Source organism: Cervus canadensis, chromosome 18, assembly GCF_019320065.1.
Source record: "Cervus canadensis isolate Bull #8, Minnesota chromosome 18, ASM1932006v1, whole genome shotgun sequence".
Lineage (NCBI taxonomy): Eukaryota > Metazoa > Chordata > Mammalia > Artiodactyla > Cervidae > Cervus > Cervus canadensis.
In genome coordinates, this window is record NC_057403.1 from 1,512,429 (window position 1) to 1,531,204 (window position 18,776).

The 18,776-nt window shown below is 36.6% G+C and overlaps 1 long non-coding RNA gene across 1 annotated transcript; it reads right to left on the reverse strand.

Annotated features, from left to right (window-relative positions):
• Window positions 1–4,648: 4,648 nt before the first annotated feature.
• LOC122421640 lies at window positions 4,649–15,939 on the reverse strand. Its single transcript, XR_006263541.1, has 3 exons — window positions 15,678–15,939; window positions 14,138–14,149; window positions 4,649–4,672 (listed from the first exon to the last, which is right to left on the reverse strand). It is a non-coding gene; the product is annotated as an uncharacterized LOC122421640 (long non-coding RNA).
• Window positions 15,940–18,776: the final 2,837 nt, after the last annotated feature.

Consider the following 18,776-nt stretch of genomic DNA (forward strand, 5'->3'; position numbering starts at 1 on the left):
AGATTTCTAACTTTAGAGTCTACTGACTGCTCTGTAATATCAAGAACGTGATTCAAAGAGACTCTGAGCAGCTTTTCCCAGAATGCAATTAAGTAGGTTACACATATAGGATGACTACAAAGTAGACATCCCCCTGAAGTTAAATTATGTATTTTGGATGGGTAAAGTGATATTCCCATAGGCCAGATGCCAACTTTATTAACAATATATTATACATTAGAGCACCTAGTCAGAATAGGTTCCTTAGTAATCTTGTGCAGAAGAAAACCTTTGGTTTAATAGTGGTTGTTTTCCAGAGGTTATTTAGTTAGAACTAATGCATGCATTTTGTCTATGTCCAAACATTTACTTCCCTGTACATGACTTACAGTGTGGTTTTCATTTGACTGAACTTTACAAGATTGCAAAGGATTTGGAATTCAATATGTCAAAACAGACCATCTGCCTATGTGTTTGGAGCTAAGGAGACAGTGAATTTTTTGGTTCATATTCATTTATTATTATATGAGCATTAACCAGTTTCTTTTTAAACCTCTTCATTATCTGAAGATGGAAACCACACTCTTATAAAAGGCAGATGAATTCATCAATCTAATGTGCTGCAACCAAGGGCAAGGCAAAGTCTCTTTATCATCATTAACAATAATAAATAATAATACTTGCTAATATAAATTAAGGATGACTTTGGACTTGGAGAAGGAAATGGCAACCCACTCCAGTATTCTTGCCTGGAGAATTCCATGGACAGAGGAGCCTAGACAGTGGGATAAACACTTTTAAGTGCACACAACACATTTAATCATCACAACTGTATGAGTTTGGCACTCTTACAATTCAAACTTTTCAAATGAGACAGCTCCATCATAGAGAAATCAAGTAATTTGTCCAAGGTGACATAAATAATTAAAATCAGGAACTTTTAAAATTTAGGTATAGTTGATGTGCAATATTATATAAGTTTCAGGTGTACAACAGAATAATCACTATTTTTAAAGGTTATATTCCATTTCTGGTTATTATATTAGCTCTATTCCCTGTGTTGTACAGTGTATCTTTGTACCTTGTGAATTTTATATGTAGTAGTTTATACCTGTTAATTCCCTATTTGACCCCTCTTCTTCCCTCTTCCCACTACTAACTTCTAGTTTGTTCCCTGTGAGTCTGTTTCTGTTTTGTTAAAGTCACTAATCTGTTTTACTTTTCAGATTCCACATGTAAGTGATATTTGTCTTTCTTGTCTGACATTTTACTTTGCCTAATATCCTCCAAGCCCCTCCGTGTTGTTGCAGATGTCACAATTTCATTCGTTTCAATGGCTGAGTAATATTCCTGTGGGGGTGTGTGTACACACATCACATCTTATTTATCCATTCATCTGTTGATGGACATTTAGGTGTTTCCATATCTTGGCTATTAAAAATAAGGTTGCCATGAATACTGGGATGCATAGATCTTTTCAGATTAGCATTCTCTGTTTTTTCTCTTCTTTTGGATAAATACCCAGCAATAGAATTCTTAGTTCATATGGCAGTTGTATTTTTAGTTTTTTGAGAAACTTCAACACTGTTTTCTATAGTGGCTGCACGAATTTACATTCCTACCAACACTGCATAAGGATTCCCTTTTCTCCACATCCTCACCAACATTTATTTGTGGTCTTTTTGATGATAGCCATTTTGACAGGTGTTAGGTGATATCTCTTATGATTTTTTAAAAATTTATTTGCACTGGGTCTTAGTTACGGCATGTGGGATCTTCACTGTGACATGCGGGATTCATCGTTGTGGCTTGCCGGGTCTAATTCCTCGACCAGGGATCAAACCTGGGCCCCCTGAATCAGGAGTAGAGTCTTAACCACTGGACCACCAAGGAAGTCCCTCTCACCATGACTTTAGTTTGCATTTCTCTGATGACTCTTTTCACGTGGAGCATCTTTTCACGTGGAATTAGGGATGTTTAACTCCCGTGGGGTGGTTAAGCATATAAACTGACACTATACAATGTCACTTTGTGACATAACCCACAAATATTAGAATTCAGTCTGAAAATGGTTGTGATATCTGAAACCATTCATCATCAGTAGTGAGGGGTCAATAAAAAACTTCAAGAGATCATATTTGAAGTTTTCTTTGAATATGTGCTTAATTTGTGGGTCATCTAGGTCACAGACTAGAACAAAAAGGGAAGGGCTAATGCTGGGAGACAATCTCTTTCCTCATTCCTACTCTTACTAGTGATGTGACCTTAGGCAATTCCCGTGACCTCTTTGAACTGCAGCATCCTCATCTTTTAAAATGAAGAGACCAGACTAAATGATCTAATTCATTTCCAGCTCTGACCTTCTGTTTCTAGAAAATGATATCCTTTACATTCACCAAGGGACAAAGACATAAAAATAATAATAAATGTGTGTAAATACCCTTACAGATTTTGCTAACCTTGCACTCAATTGAATAGCTACTCTATTGCATTGTCTGAAATATAATCATGCATTTTCCCCCAGAGCCCGGGTTGACACATGCTAATTAGAAGGAAAAATATTTTTCTAAGTGAAGGGGTCCTCTTCATCTTCCACTTCACCATGTGACTCCTGGTCTCAAAGAAATATTTTATGGGCATTTTTTAATATGCTACTGTTGTAACCTATTGACCTTGTCTTGGGCACTTTATTTTCTGTCTTCAGCTTCAATATTCATTAGTAACACTGTGACAAAAAGGAACATGAATGGCATTAGGAAACTGAGCCTTACTCAAACTAAGAATCTGATGCTAGTGCTTATGTATTGCAAAATAGCATAGATGTTTGATGTTTCCATACAAAAAGCTGGTTTCAAATAATCGTGAAAGGAGACTTTTCATGTGAACAGCACATTTAAAGACAAATACATCTTTAAAAATCACAATAAAGGCAAAAGGTACTTCCCCACCCCAAGTTAAAACTTCATTAGGTGTCCAATATATTATTTGGGGCTGGTATGGAGTTTGACATACTAAATGTTCTGACCGTTGTAGTGTATGCATAGATAAGATATAGCTCATACAACTTTCATAAGCCCTCTCTGCTGATTCTCTTCTAATATCTCTCTAAAGACATTTGTGGTATCATTCTTCATTTATTTTGCATGCTGCTTTCACCCATTGTGGATAAACATGAATAAAAAATACTGGAGGTATGAACAGTTATCTTTGCTGATGCTTAGTGAGGTTTTAATAAAATATACATGACATCAGCATCTAGACATGTATCTATGAATTAAATAGCAGTGAAGAAATCCAGAGATAATTATGATCTTTTATGAAGATGGAGAAATTAGCAGCTCTGTAATATGCGATGTAAAGTAGTGTGGACAGAGTCTCCTACTTGCCCTTGAAACATTTGATAGGAATGTAAATAACTAACATGTAGCATTCTAATTTTGAAGAACCTATTCAGGAATGTTAAGAGATGCAAAAATTGGAAAGAAAAGGACTTGTATAATTTACCAGGGAAAATTCGCAAGTTAGTTAGTATAATAATTGGTGCCAAGCCATCTCCCACCTGAAAATGAAGGATCTCAAAAGAGAATGCCAGGACTTCCTGGCTTAAAAAAGGATTCCTTTGTTTCCCTCACGCCACCAGTGTTCCTCAGCTCTTTATATTCTGTATAAAAAGCAAAACTCTTAATATACCATGAACTAAGGTATTTATGTATGTTCCTAAGATTCCTTGAATTTATAAAACAAAATCAAATGCATGCCTATAATTTTTGGCTTAGGAAGAACATAGTCCATTTCTAGCATCCATCAATTTCAGTTTGGACTAATGTGAAGATATCTGAATCATTAAAGCTAGGCCATGATTACAGCACTTAGTAGACCAAAAATAACCAAAACTTTGTATTGGGGAAAGAGATCATTGCATAATAAAATGTAACTGTGGTTACTTTTGTGTGATCACTGATTTTCTTCATAGTACTGTATTTGATATACATTAATTTTCTATTATACATCTACAAATAGAAACTTACATAAAATAATTACATTAAAATACATTAAATTTACATAAAATACATAGAATTACATTAAAATTACATAAAATAAGTTAATTGAAAACAAGCTAACAAAATTAATGGCAGCTCTATGCCAATAAGTGTGTCTTCTCTGATTGCTCAACTTAAAAGCTGTCAGTAAGTATACACCATGCTATTTATTTACATATATATAATATAGGGCAGACACATTACTTTGTCAACAAAAGTCTGTCTAGTCAAGGCTATGGTTTTTCCAGTGGTCATGTACGGATGTGAGAGTTGGACTATAAAGAAAGCTGAGCACCGAAAAATGGATGCTTTCAAACTGTGGTGTTGAAGACTCTTGAGAGTCCCTTGGACTACAAGGAGATCCAACCAGTGCATTCTAAAGGAGATCAGTCCTGAGTGTTCATTGGAAGGACTGATGTTGAAGCTGAAACTCCAATACTTTGGCCACTTGATGCGAAGAGCTGACTCATTGGAAAAAGACCCTGATGCTGGGAAAGATTGAGGGCAGGAGGAGAAGGAGAGGACAGAGGATGAGATGGTTGGATGGCATCACCGACTCAATGGACATGGGTTTGGGTGGATTCTGGGAGGTGGTGATGGACAGGGAGGCCTGGCGTGCTGCGGTTCATGGGGTTGCAAAGAGTCAGACATGACTGAGCAAGTGAACTGAACTGAATATAGGGCTTCCCTGATAGCTCAGTTGTTAAAGAATCCACCTGCAATGCAGAAGACCCCAGTTCAATTCCTGGGTCAGGAAGATCTGCTGGAGAAAGGATAGGCTACCCACTCCAGTATTCTTGGGCTTCCCTGGTGGTTCTGCTGGTAAAAAATCCTCCAGCAGTGCATGAGACCTGGGTTTGATCCCTGGGTTAGGAAGACCTCCTGGAGAAGGGGAAAGCTACCCGCTCCAGTATTCTGGCCTGGAGAATTCCATGGACTGTATAGTCCATGAGGTAGCAAAGAGATGGACACGACTGAGTGACTTTCACTTTCATATATAACCTGAAAATATTTGCTACATATTACATCCCAGAAACTGTGGAAAATGTCATGTTATGAGTCAACTCAATTCTGTATGGTGTTTCTGGAAGAAAGACATTATTTCTGTATAGGTGAAGAAATAGAGATTCAGAGACTTTTTATGCAACTTGTAAGCAGCAGTATCACTAGATCTATTAAAATTTGTATCAGATCATTAACATTCTATTTTCTCTTGGAAGATACCCAAAACCATGATCTACAGATGTATTCTTCAACCAATAGCTCTAAACCATAGCATGGCCAGAAACATGAGAGTTTGTTTTTATTTCTGGAGAATATTTCTAAAGCTTAATTGGAATGTAATTTTTTTTTCTATTTCTTAGCACTTTTACACTGAGATATGTTCATTTTGGCCGGTCTTATGATTGTGGTAGATGGCACGTAACCAAACAATTCCAGACATCTGGTTTTGGCTTACTACCTAATGACAGAGGAGACTTTTCTTTTTTAAATCAATGCATCCTTTTATTAGATCAATTCTGCCTCTTAAAACTTTGATATTTCACTCCTAGCTCTACTATCTGGAGTCACATGAACATCTTGTGTGGGAAAAATACTTTGCTTCAAGTATTTAAATGTTCTAACTGTGACCTTCACTGTCTCAGATGCTCTCAGGATGTTTAGCCCGGAAATGAAGAGACAGGAGTTGTTTTCTTGATTCCTCATAAGTTATAGTTTCTACAACCTCACACTCTGTTTAGTTTTAAGAGTCAAGCATTAGTTAGGCTCTGAAGTTGAACTTACTGGCATGAACTAGTCCATGGTATTATGACTTCAGATAAACAACTCATTCCATGTGCTCCCTTTGCTCATTGTAAAAGAGAGATTAAATTAGGCAAGCTGCTTTATAGAGTTTGTTAATATGATGAAATTAAGTTATTTACCTAGTACATAGTAAGTGCTCAGTATGCTGTTAATATGTTTTTTATTTTTAAGAGCCCCTACACATTTTCTTGATTGTCAAAAACCTACATACAGCATAGACCTTTGAAAGTGTGGGGCTTCTTCTCATCTTAGAATGTTCTCTTTTCTCTTAAGTACCATCTTGATCAGGGAGAACCATGTATTCTGGGAAGAAAGGCTAAGAATTGAATTTGGGATCAACCCTCTGGATGCTCTGTGCAGAGCCCCCTGTACACCACTGTATACAGTGAGAGCATTTTACAGACTATAGAAAATGTCTTGTCTCTACTACTCCTATTTGATCCAGAGCTTCTTCAAGATTGGGACCAAAACATAAAAACCTGCCTCCCAAATTGGATAAACCTAACATCACTACAGTTTATTAAGCCTGATATAATTAGAAGAGGAAAGTCAAAGATGGTCACCTTCTTTGATTTTCACACTATTCTTCTTTTAATTCAACCTAACCTTTGTATTTTTAGTCAGATGATACTAGTGGCAACAGAAACACCTATTTCCTATGGCTTTCCATAGTCAGGACACAATCAAAGCTATAAAACAAAGATTTGCACACTATCAGAATCAGTCTTGTCTTCTGGAATCTTAGTTGTGGAACAAAATAATCCAAGATTTATATTACTGATATCAGAGATACTCCCCTCAAAAAATTGTTAAAGTGTAACAGTAATAACTTCTATCCTGGGTAGTGTTCAGTTGTTCAGCAGAGACACTGGAGGTTAATCTATAGAAATGAATCAAAGGAGCAAATGGGAGACTGGAGAAGACTGGGAGACTACAAGCCCCTCTCCATCTTTGAGATTTTAGCCTATGCTATGAAATCTTGAATAGTATGTTGTTGTTCAGTCACTTGGTCATGTCCAACTCTTTGCGACCCCATGGACTGCAGCACACCAGGCTTCGCTGTTCTTCACCATCTCCTGGAACTTGCTCAAACTCATGTCCATTGACTCAGTGATGCCATCTAACCATCTCGTCCTCTGTTATCCCCTTCTCCTCCTGCCTTCAATCTTTCCCAGTATCAACGTCTTTTCTAATGAGTTGGCTCTTTGTATCAGATGGCCAAAATATTGGAGATTCAGCATCTGTCCTTCCAATGAATATTCAGGATCGATTCCTTTAGGATTGATTAGTTTGATGTCCTTACAGTCCAAGGGACTCTCAAGAGTCTTTTCCAATACCACAGTTCAAAAGCATCAATTCTTGGCACTCAGCTTTCTTTTTGGTCCAACCCTCACATCCATACATGACAACTGGAAAAACCATAGCTTTGATAAGACAGACCTTTGTTGGCAAAGTATTGTCTCTGCTTTTTAATATGCTATCTAGGTTGGTCATAGCTTGACTTCCAAGGGGCATCTTTTAATTTCATGGCAGCAGTCACCATCTCAAGTGATTTTTGGAACCCAAGAGAATAAAGTCTGTCACTGAATGGTTCTAATTAAGTTTTTTTCTAAACATTTGGAAGGGATAATTATTAATAAAGATGTAGACTTTGATAAGCTGGAACACTGCTATTATAGTAAAATATCCTCTATAGTAACTCATATTAAAAAACAAAAAAAATTGCCTTGACTCAATGTTTCTCCAGCTACCACTGCAATACTCTGTGATCCCTTCTGGGAAAATGACTTAAAACTGCTTAAACCTACAGGTTTCCAGTCTTCACTCTCATGATGTACTCAATACACTCCTATTAGTAGGTTGGCCTGCACTATACTACTATTAGTAGTTTGACCAGCTCTCCAAGGATCATCTAGGTATGTCCAGTGGCAATTATCAGCTTCATCTCACTTGAACAAAGCAGCATTCCACACAGTTAATTACCTCTTTATGAAGCACTTTCTTCTTTGCCTTCTGAGGATCCTCAGTCTCCTGATTTTCCTCCTACTTCTCTGGATACTGCTTCCCAAGTTCTTTTGCTGGCTCCTTCTAACTTACTTCTGATGTTTACTTGGTCAAATTAGGGATAAATCTTTTGTCACTCTGCTCCAAATACATTTTCAGTTAAAACTGTTCTCATCCAGACTCATAACTATAAACACAAATGATATGTTGACAGTATATATACACATCTTTCTATCTATGCCCAGGAGCAGGATTACAGGATCACATGGTAGCTCTTAGTTTTTTAAGGAACATCCATACTGTCCTCCATAGTACCTGTACCAATTTATATTCCCACCAACAGTGTACGAGAGTTCCCTTTACTCCACACTCTCTCCAGCATTTATTGTTTGTAGAGTTTTTAAAAATTAATTTCAATTGGAGGATAATTACTTTAGAATATTGTGATGGTTTTTGCCATACATCAACATGAATTGGCCATAGGTATATATGTGTCCACTCAACATCCTGGAACCCCCCCTCCTACATCCCTCCCCACCCATAGACATTTTGATGATGGCCATTCTGACTTATATGAGTGCTTTCTCATTGTGGTTTTGATTTGCATTTCTCTAATAATTGGCAATATTGAACATCTTCTGTGTCTACTGGCCAACTATATGTCTTCTTTGGAGAAATATCTATTTAGGCCTTCTGCCCATTTTTTTATTGTTTTTTTGTTATTGATTTATGTGATCTGTTTGTATATATTGGAAATTAATCCCTTGTCAGTTGCCTAATTTGCAAATACTTTTCTCCCATTCTGTAGGTTGTCTTTGTGTTTATGATTTCCTTTGCTATGGAAAAGCTTATGTTTCATTAGTTTTCATCTGTTTATTTCTGCTTTTATTTTTATTGGGCTTCCTTGGTGGCTCAGCTGGTAAAGAACCCACCTGCAATGAGGGAAACCTAGGTTCAATCCATGGGTTGGGAAGATCTATTTATGTATTATTTCTATTGCCTTGGGACAGTGACCTAAGAAAACATCACTATGCTTTATGCAGAAGGTTTTGCCTATGTTCTCTTCTAGGAGATTTGAGGTGTCACATATTATATTAGGTTTTTAAGCTATTTTGAGTTTATTTTTGTGCTGGCACATGGGTGTATTCTAACTTCATTGATTTACATACAGCTGTCCAGTTTTCCAAACACCAGTTGCTGAAAAGTGTCTTTTCTCCATGTCTATTCTGTCTCCCTTGCCAAAGATTAATTGACTGTAGGCATGTGGGTTTATTTTGGGGCCCTATTCTGTTCCACTGATGTCTGATTTGTGCCAAAACTGTGCTGTTTTGTTTACTTTCTAGTGTTGTCTGAAGTCTAGTAGGCTTATGCCTCCAGCTTCCCCACCCCCACCCTCCTCAGGATTACTTTGGCAATTCTGGGTCTTTTATAGTTCCATATGAATTTTAGGGTTATTTCTTCTAGTTCTGTTTAAAAAAAAATTCATGGGCAATTTGATAGGGATTGCATTAAATCTGTAGATTGCTTTGCATTATATGGTTATGCTAATAATATTAATTCTTCTAATACAGTATCATGGGCTATCATCCCATTTCTTTAAATTATCTTCAATTTCCTTTATCAGTTTTAATATTGTCAGCATAGAAGTCTTTCACCTTCTTGGTCAGGTTTATTCCTAAGTATTTTATTTTTTGATTCAATTTTAGAAGGGATTGTTTTATATTTTCTAATATTTCACTGTTAGTAAAAAAATGCAACAGATTTCTGTATTTTAACCTTGTATTCTACTATTTCACTGAATTCATGTATCAATTCTAGTAGCTTTTGTGTGGAGTGTTAAGGGTTTTTCTACCAATATATATGGGCTTCCCTCAGGGCTCAGATGGTAAAGAATCTGCCTGCAATGCAGAAGACCCAGGTTTGATCCCTGGATCGGGAAGATCACCTGGAGAAGGAAATGGCTACCCATCCAGTATCCTTGCCTGGAAAATTCCATTGCCAGAGGAGCCTGGAGGGGCCACAGTCCATGGGGTCACAAAGACTTGGACATGACTGAGTGACTAACACTATCAATATATATAGTATATCATCTGCATATAATGACAATTTTGCCTCTTCCCTTCCAGTATGGATGCCTTATATTTTTACTATCTCATTGCTGTGGTTAGGACTGTGTTGAATAGAGTGGTTGTCTTGTTCCAGATTTTAGCAGGAAGAACCTCAACTTTTCACCACTGAGTATTAAGTCGGCTGTGGGTTTGTCATAAATAGCTTTTGTTATGTTGAGATATATTCCTTCTATACCCACTTTGGTAAGTATGTTTATCATGAACAGATGTTGAATTTTATCAAATGCTTTTGTTGTGTATGCATCTTTTGAGGTAATCTTGTGGTTTCAGATCCCTGCACAACATAACATGTAGGTGTTAATAAGTCCCCTCTCCCCATCTTCTAGACCATCATGATTTCTCCTAACTGCTCTCTTGCTGTCCACTCTTTCCTTTGTTTCATTTATTTTCCCTACACAACAGAGTGATCTTTTTTAAGCCATAAATAAGAACAAGAAATGTTGCTGCTGAAATCAAAGAATTTCTGTAACACTCCTCACATGTAACTCCTCACCATCACTACTGGGCTTATGTGGCCTGTATTCTGCTTATTTCTGGATTTATCACTTATCACATTCCTTATTCACACCTTTTCAGTATTTTTACTACTCACAGGATAAGACAAGCTTATTGGTCCTCTTGTCTCCTTGGGTATTTACTTACATGGTTCCTTTTTTTCATTTGTAAAACTCACCTACCAACCCTGGACAAACCTGCACAGAGTCCACTTTGCCAGTGCACTGTTCTACAACCTGCTTCACTTTCCCTGACAGAACTTTGACAATAAACATTCCTCACAACCTGAGGATTTCTGATTTATATCTCACCAACCAGACTGTAAGCACCATAAAAAAGATGCTTCCCCCCCACCCCCGTCTTGATCACTGCAGTATCATCAGTCCATAAAAAAACTAATATTTGTGTGAATTGACTCATATTGGACTGAGCACTTGTTAATGTAAAAACTGGTAATTATCATATTAATTTCAGACAGAGATGCTGGTATCCCTCTGCACCTATTTTAAAGTTTAAAAATGCCTTAGTAGTTCTGTTATTCTAAATGCATAGTCTTTTTATGCTTTCATTATGTTCCAGCGATTTTAGCAGGTTGGGGGCATGCTGTATTCCACTTCACACACTGGAAAATGCCTACTACCAATACCTTCTCTCTGTGGGGTGGCTTTATAAACCATCCTCTCATCCTGACAGGAAGAGAGCAACTTCCAGGCAGAATTATTTGAATAATGGGAATGGGTGGTTCCAAGGTCTTTTGGGAAATAATTCTCAAATATTCTATACAACGTTCTATTAAACATAGAAAGGGAGAGGTTCTAATCGGCCCTCAAGTACCTAAGACATTCAGTTCTGCAGAATATCAGTATCTTTTTACAAGTACAAGTGTTAGTCGTTCAGTCACGTTCGACTCTTTGTAACCCCATGGACTGCAGCCTACCAGGCTCCTCTGTCCATGAGATTTTCCAGGCAAGGACACTGGAATGGTTTGCCATTTCCTTTTCCAGGGGATCTTCCTGACTTGCCTTCCAATCCCTGGGTTGAACCCAGGTCTCCTGCACTGCAGGCAGATTCTTTACCTACTGAGCTACCAGGGAAGCCCCATCTTTTTACATATTCTGACTAATTGAAAGAGCACCATTTATATTTACATATGCTTACATTAATAATATCTATTTAAATTATTATATCCAGAACTGGTCATTACTAATAAGTGAAGCATCTACTACTATAAATATATTTCTATGAATTTAAATAGACAAATGTAAATATAACATATCCATGAATTAGAAAAGTCTTATAGTCCCAACCATATTATTGTATTAACTTAATAGCAACATATTCTCTAGATTTAAAGCTCAAACTGTGCCATCCAGTTATAAACATTGCTATTACTTAAGCCAGAGAAATGTTTGATATTAGATATTTTAACTTGGTATAAAATAAGGTACTTTAAGTGATGAAAAAGTCCATCTTTGGAAAGGAAGTGTTGTGCAGATTAATGAAATTATGTGAGAGGCACTTTAGTCTCCTCAGAAAGATATTAAAAGGAAAATACATATTATTAACTGATTTAGCAACAGCTAAAATGGAACTTCTTAAATAGTAATTGCTGTTTTAAAATGCTTAGTGGACTCCAAGCATATAAAGAGCAGATGATTCTTTGTGTGGGCGTATCTCCCATCTTTATGGTTCATGGCGAAAAGTCCCATGTACTGTTTCCAGTGGCGGTCATTGTGGACATTTTCATAGACCACCCAGATGGTTCCCCACTCCATCTCCTTGCAAACTGGTATCTGCCTGTTACTGCAGAGTAGGTGGTGGTGTGCTGGGCATGACAAGCAGAGATACACAGTAACTGTGGATGCCATTTCCTAGAGCATCAATTTTACTAGCTAATTTTAGAGAAAACTAATGTTTTTTATATTTAAACTAACATGGCTGTATTATGAGTGGAGTATAAAATTTACATGAATTTTTCAAATAAATCCAGAGACTTAAAAGAAATCCCCCTCTTCTAGTGGATTGAGAGCCTCTGGAGGTTCTCCCTCACTCTTCTGCTATTAGAATAATTCAGTGGGAAAGTTTGTGAAACATAGCATCACTCTTTGATATTCGACATTAAATAAAAATGAATCTCTGTCAAGATGGCAGTTATGCATGTTCTATACAAATTTGCTTACTGCTCTTTCCTCGGGGCCAGCTCCAGCCTGAATTTGGGTTGGAAGAACTTAGTATTCAGGGAACTCATTCCTTTGTCTTTTCTCTGCCTCTTCTTCTCTCTCCTGTTTCCATTTCTCATTAATCTCTCTTTCCCATTCTTCCTTCTGCTCTCTTTCCCTTTCATTCTCCCATTCTCTCTTCTTTCTTTCTTTCCTTTGAATATTTATCAGATACCTCGTATCTCAGGCACTGTGTTAGCCCTGTGGTTATAAAGATGGGAGATGACCTTCACATCATCATTAAATTCTGCCATAAGCTCCAGGATAGAATGACCTGTATTTTTTCATAGTTATGTCATTTGTGCCTTACACAATGGATAGCATATATAAGATGCTTAATATTTATGAATAAACAAATGAAGCAATGCATGCTCATTATCATCAAAAAGGACATTACTAGGATACATGCGTTTTATTGATCCTATCTTATGAAACCTGAACTCACTCCTAAGTGAGGAAAGAAGAACTGAGCATGCTGCTGCTTCCCAGAAAATATGCACAGCATTGAATCTTCATTTTGGTTTTGAATGAAATGAATGCAGTCTGGCAGGAATAAAAAGAAAGAACATCCCATACAGGAAAGAAAGCATGTTCAAAGACAATAAGGCAGGAAATGGCATGGCGTGTCCAGCAAATGACTAGACTTTATTTCATTGTGGTTTATTGTGCAAAGAAGATAGGTGCATGAGAGTCAAGTATACATTGGTTGGTAGAAATAATGGAAAATATCTTGGCAAACAGAACAAAATGACCTTATGTAACATGTCAAATATTTCTGCATCCTCCTCTAGCATCTCTTACCCTTGATGCTTATTTCCTTCCTCATGTTTTCACAGGGTTGGAAGTAACACAGTTACCCTATTCACACTCTTAAGTGTCGAATAATGACCTGATGGAGTTGTGACTCACACTGCAGAGGGGTCATGCAGGCTTTATTAATAGGTGGGGCTGCTGGGAGTAATTTTTAAGGAAGGTAGCTGATGGTTTCAGTGCTCATGCACCTGGTTAAAATGACAATACCTTTCAATTATTTCCATGCAGGTATATGGGTAGAAGATCAGGGGTTATCAGGTATCTTTATTTTCAAAAGCTACAGGCTATCCATGCTGGAATATAAAGTATACAATGTTTAAATGTTCATCAACTACATTTTTTTATTGCTACTGTAACAAGTTGCCGCAAATGTGGTAGCTTGAAGCATACTATATTATGGTTCTCCCATCTCAGATTCTTAAGCTAACTCATATCAGCAAAGTGCTTTTGCAATGAGAAATAACATTCACAGGTTTCTGAGACAAGAATTCCAACATTCTGAGTGGTGGGGTGGGGAATCTACCATTCATGAGTTTGCCTACCTGTTTTTATCACTGTATAAATCAATACCAATGACCGGGGGAAATAAGCAACAATGTCCAGGGTTTTAAAGCCAACTTTCATTCATACCTAATATAGCAATTATCTCAACCTTTTTTTTTTTCTTCAGAAAGTCCAACTCCATGATTAAAGCTGAAGAATCCTTAAATGGAGAATGTCTGTTATCCTTAACAGGTTGATTGGGGGATTTTATTGCTTTGACTCCTTCAGCCACAAAATGTATGTATTCATTTGTTCAGTGAATATTAAGTGCCTATTGTTTTTGCTACTTTGGATTACAGTAATTAATGATGTTTTTAAAAACTGATGGATATGAGCTTCCATTTGAAGATAACAACTAATCATTCTTGCCCTCTTTTGGTTTCCCCACTAGAATTTCAAATTTTCTTCCATGAAAGAATTCATGAACCTTGGGTTTTTTCTCTTCTCTCCATTCTACTGTTTTGCCCTAAGCAGTGGATCCTTGACAAGTTTTGCTTAGACATATGGTGAGTATTTTAAAGAGAAAATAATATACTGATGAAGTAAATGTTCTCATTCACCTCTCCAAAGATTTGTCTGAGATGTTTTGCTGACTTGTCAAATTTAAAATATGCACTCAATCTCTATACATTTTTTTCAAATTTTGTTAGTTTAAAATTATTCCAAAATAGATATTTGATATGACAGACATATATATGTAAAGTGCTTGCATATAGCTGCCATGTCTTATTGACCTCTTCATCCCTAGCATATGATATCATGCTTAGCATAGGTAAGTTATCAGTGAATGTTGCTCATGGAAACTGATTCAAAGATGGAAAAGAAAGTGTGGATTACTCTGACACTTTTTTTCTTCAATTTAATACTGTAAATCATCTTGTTTTCCATGTTCATGGAATTTTTCTGACACCTTCACAGGGGGAGAGGGGACAAAGAAATGATATTTTACTTGCAGATAAAGGTGGTATCTGGTTCTTTAGAAAAGTCTAATCTGAAATCTAACTGCTTTTTTAAAAATTTTACTTTGCATTGGACTATAGTTGATTTACATTGTTGTGTTTCAGGTGTATAACAGAAGGATTCAGTTATACATATATCTATATTTTCAAATTCTTTTCTCATTTTGGTTACTCAGAATATTGAAGAGTTCCCTGTGCTATACAGTAGGTCCTTGCTGATTATTTATTTTAAATAAAGTAGTATATATATGTCACTCCCCAACCCCCGATTTATCCCCTGACCCACCTTTGGCAACTTTAAGTTTGTTTTCTAAGTCTGTGAGTCTATTTCTGTTTTGTAAATACATTCATTTGTATCACTTTTTTAGATCCTTATATAAGCAATATCATATGATATTTGTCCATCTTACTTTACTTAGTATGATAATCACCAGGTCGTCCATGTTAGTATAATTTTTTTCTTTTTTAATGGTTAACTAATAAATCATTATATCTATGCACCACATCTTCTTAATCCATTCCTCTGTTGATGGGCATTTAGGTTGCTTCCATGTCTTCCCTGTTGTAAACAGAGCTTCAGTAAACACTGGGGAGCATGAACCCTTTTGAACCATGGTTTTCTCCAGATCTAGGCCCAGGAGTGTGATTGCTGAATCATATGATAGTTCTATTTTTAGCTTTTTATGGAACCTCCATACTGTTCTCCATAGTAGCTGTACCAATTTACACTCTCACCAACAGCACAGGAAGGTTCCCTTTCTGAATACCCTCTGCAGCATTTATTGTTTGTAGACTTTTTGATGCTGGCCATTCTGACAGGTGTGAGGTCCTGTCTCATTGTAGTTCTGGTCTGCATTTCTCTTAATAGTTAGCAATGTTGAGCATCTTTTCATATGTCTCTTGGCCATCTGTATGTCTTCTTTGGAGAAATGTCTGTTTAGGTCTTCTGCCCATTTTTATTCTCTTTTTAGAACTGCAGGAGCTGTTTCTAAATTTTGGAAATTAATCCTTTGTCAGTTGTATTGTTTGCAAATATTTTCTCCCATTCTGTGGGTGGCCTTTCATTTTGTTTATGGTTTCCTAACCTGAGCAAAAAGCTTTTGAATTTAATTAGATCCCATTTGTTCATCTTTTTTTTTCCCCATTACTATAGGAGATGGATCAAAAAAGATACTGCTACAACTTATGTCAAAGACTGTTCTGACTTTGTTTCCCTCTGAGAGTTTTATAGTATCTTGTCTTAGCTCCAGGAGTTGGTGATGGACAGGGAAGCCTGGTGTGCTGCAGTCCATGGGGTTGCAAAGAGTAGGACACGACTGAGCGACTGAACCCATTTTAGTTTTGTGTATGGTGTTAGAGAATGTTCTAATTTCATTCTTTTCCATGTAGCTGTGTGGTTATCCCAGCACCACTATTGAGGAGACGGTCTTTTCTCCATTGTATATTCTTGCCTTTGTCACAGATTAATTGACCGTGTGGGTGGTTTTATTTGTGGACTTTCCATTCTGTTCCATTGATCTATATTTCTGTTCTGTGCTACTACTACACTGTCTTGATTACCATAACTTTGTAGTACAGTCCGAAGTTAGGGAGCTTGATTCTTTCAACTCCATTTTTCTTTCTCAAGACTGCTTTGGCTATTTAGAGGTCCTTTGTTTCCTCCATACAAATATTAAGATTTTCTGTTCTAGTTCTATGAAAAATGCCATTGGTAATTTGATAGGAACTGCACTGTATCTGTAGGTTGCCTGGAGTAATAGTCATTTTGACAATATTGATTCTTCCAACCCAAGATCATGATATAGCTTTCCATCTGTTTGTGTCATCTTTGATTTCTTTCATCAGTGTATTATACTTTTCAGAATACAGGTCTTTTGTCTCCTAAGGTAGGTTTATTCCTAGTTATTCTTTTTGATGTGATGGTACATGGGATTGTTTCTTTAATTTTCTATTTCTGATCTCTCATTGTTAGTGTATAGAAATGTAACAGATTTCTATGTATTAATTCTGTATCCTACAACTCTACCAAACTCATTGATGAGCTCTAGTCATTTTCTGGTAGCATCTTTAGGATTTTCCATGTATAGAATCATGACACCTACAAACAGTGACAGTTTTATTTCTTCTTTTCCAATTTACATTCCTTTTAATTTCTTCTCTAATTGCCAAGGATAGAACTTTCAAAAATATGTTGAAATAACATGGTGAAAGTGGACATCCTTCTGTTGTTCCTGACCTTAGATAAAAGGCTTTCAGCTTTTCATTGTTGAATATGATGTTGGCTGTAGGTCTGTCATATATTGCCTCTATTGTGTTGAGGCATGTTCCGTTTGTGCCTATTTTTTGGAGTTTTTATCATAAATGGGTGCTGCATTTTCTCAACTGTTTTTATGCATCTATTAAGATGATCATGTGGTTTTTAGACTTCAATTTGTTGATTGGCTGTATCACACAGATTGATTTGTGAATATTGAAAACGGCATGCATCACTGGAATAAATCCCATTCAATCATGGGATATGATTCTTTAAATATACTGCTGGATTTGGATTGCTAATATTTTGTTGAGCATTTTTGCATCTATGTTGGTGCTCTTGGCTTGTAATTGTCTTTTTTTGTGGTATTTTTTTCTGATTTTGGTATCAGGGTGATGATGGCCTCATAGAATAAGTTTTAGAGTGTTCCTTCCTCCACAATGTTTTGAAATAGGTTCAGAAGGATAGCTGTTAACCCTTTTATAAATGTTTGATACAATTTGCCTGTGAAACAGTCTGGTCCTGGGCTTTTCTTTGTTGGGAGTTTTTATATCAATTTAAATTTCAGTGCTTGTGATTGGTCTGTTCATATTTCCTATTTCTTCCTGGTTCAGTCTTGGGAGGTTGTGTCTTTCTAAGAATTTTCCCAAGTTGTCCTAACTTGGGAACTTTGTCCCAACTTTATTGGCATATAGTTACTTGTAGTAGTCTCTTATGATCCTTTGTATTTGAGAAGGAAATGACAAGCCCCTCCAGTATTCTTGCCTGGAGAATCCCACAGACAGAGGAGCCTGGTGGGTTGCAGTGCATGGGGTCACAAAGAGTCAGACATGATTGAAGTGACTAAATAATAATAATAATAATTCCTGTGGTATCAGCTGAAACGTCACCTTTTTAATTTCTAATTTTATTGATCCCCTTTTTTTTCTTGATGAAATCTGGCTAAAGGTTTAACAATCTTGTCAACCTTGTCAAAGAACCAGCTTTTAGTTTCATTGATCTTTGCCATTGTTTTCTTCATCTCTATTTCAGGGATTTCTACATTGATCTTTATGCTCTGTTAACTTTGGGTTTTGTTTGTTCTTTCTCTCATTGTTCTAGGTGTAGTTAGGATGTTTATGTGGGGATTTACTTATTTCCTAAGATGTTATTGCTATATATTTCCCTTCTAGAGCTAATTTTGTTGTGTCCCATAGGTTTGGATTATCATGCTTTTATTTTCATTTGTCTCTGGGTATTTATTCTCTCTTGGATATCTTCAGTGATCCATGGGTTGCTTGGTAGCATATTGTTTAGGCTCCACGTGTGTGTATGTTTACAGCTTTTTTTCCTGTAATTGATTTCTAATCTCATAACATTGTGGTTGGAGAAGATTCTTGATATGATTTCAATTTTCTTTAATTTACCAAGGCTCACTTTGTGGCCCAGCATATGATCAATCCTGGAGAATGTTCTATGTGCACTTGAGAAGTATGAGAAGTACATGGATTTTGCTACTATTCAATGGAATGCTCTATAAATACCAATTAAGTGCA